This window comes from Arachis hypogaea, chromosome 18 (assembly GCF_003086295.3).
Source record: "Arachis hypogaea cultivar Tifrunner chromosome 18, arahy.Tifrunner.gnm2.J5K5, whole genome shotgun sequence".
Taxonomy (NCBI): domain Eukaryota; kingdom Viridiplantae; phylum Streptophyta; class Magnoliopsida; order Fabales; family Fabaceae; genus Arachis; species Arachis hypogaea.
In genome coordinates this window covers 54,111,319-54,112,621 of record NC_092053.1, presented here as the reverse complement: position 1 = coordinate 54,112,621, position 1,303 = coordinate 54,111,319, and positions in this window count along the sequence as shown.

The following is a 1,303-nucleotide window of genomic DNA, read 5'->3' as shown; positions in this document are numbered from 1 at the left end:
GACATAATTAGGATCATGGAGGGTTATGGTGGGAAGAAGAGTTCTTCATGTGGTTGAAAGTTCTCATATATGGGAGTGGTGTTCAACGGGTGCTCGTTCATAATGGTCCTAAGGGTGTGCACAAGGAGGATATGGATTTGATCGTATGGAGGTAATTGGTGGAAATAGAACGTGGATTGAGATTATGGTGGTTGAGGATTATGTTGAGAGTATGGTGCATCGAATAATGGTGGTTGAGTGGCATAATCATGATAATAACCATCATATCCATTGGAATGATATGCATCATAGGTGGTGTTGCAGTCATAGTAGCTTGGTTGAGGAGGTTGCCATGAGAATTGCTCATATAGATGTGGCTCCCTTCTCAATAATTCTTCCTCCCATAATGTGAGCCATCATTAAAGTTTCCACTACCAACAACATAGTCATAATCATACCTAAAATCACAAGGATATGAATTCATATGGAAAAGAGAAAATCAAAACAAGAATGTCAAAAGCAAAGAAAAAACAAACTCCTAACTACTAGCAAAACCGAGAAATAACCAAAAAGCAAGATATTCACAATAGCCAACAATATAACACCATTGTAATTCCCCAGCAACGGTGCCAAAAACTTAAAATAAGGTTTTCATCGGCTTAGAATTTCATCTCAATAAAAGAATCGCTTCGTTGCAGTTGATGCCAAGGCATCTTAGCTAGTTCACTAGCATTTTTCTGTTAGTTTTAGTTGTTTTATGCATTTTCTTGAGCTTAAAGTAACCAAGAATGGTTAAATGAATAACAAAACAATGAACCATCCAAACAGTATGATTTTGATGCAAATTCCATGAGTTTTAGTTATATTACTTGAATGCTATGAATGGAAGATTCTCATGAAATTTTGCAAGACTTTGATGCAATTGTTTGGATGATTTCAGGAAAGAAGAGGCTAGGCAAGGAAGCAACAAAATCAATAAAGGAAGCTTGAATATCACATGTGGAGTTTAAGTTCCAGTTTAAGCTTAAACTGGAGCTTAAACGCCAGAATCATGAAGGCTAAGAAATGCTGAACTGAAGTTTAACCTCCAGTTTAAGTTAAACTGGAGGTTAAACGCAGAATGAAATCTCACAAAGAAGCATTTCCACGTTTAACCTCCAGTTTAACCTTAAACTGGAGGTTAAACGCCAGAATGAGAATTCCACTCAGGAAGCATTTCCACGTTTAACCTCCAGTTTAACCTTAAACTGGAGGTTAAACGCCAGAAATGGAAAGCACCAGGAGCATTCCACGTTTAAGCTCCAGTTAACCTTAAACTGGAGCT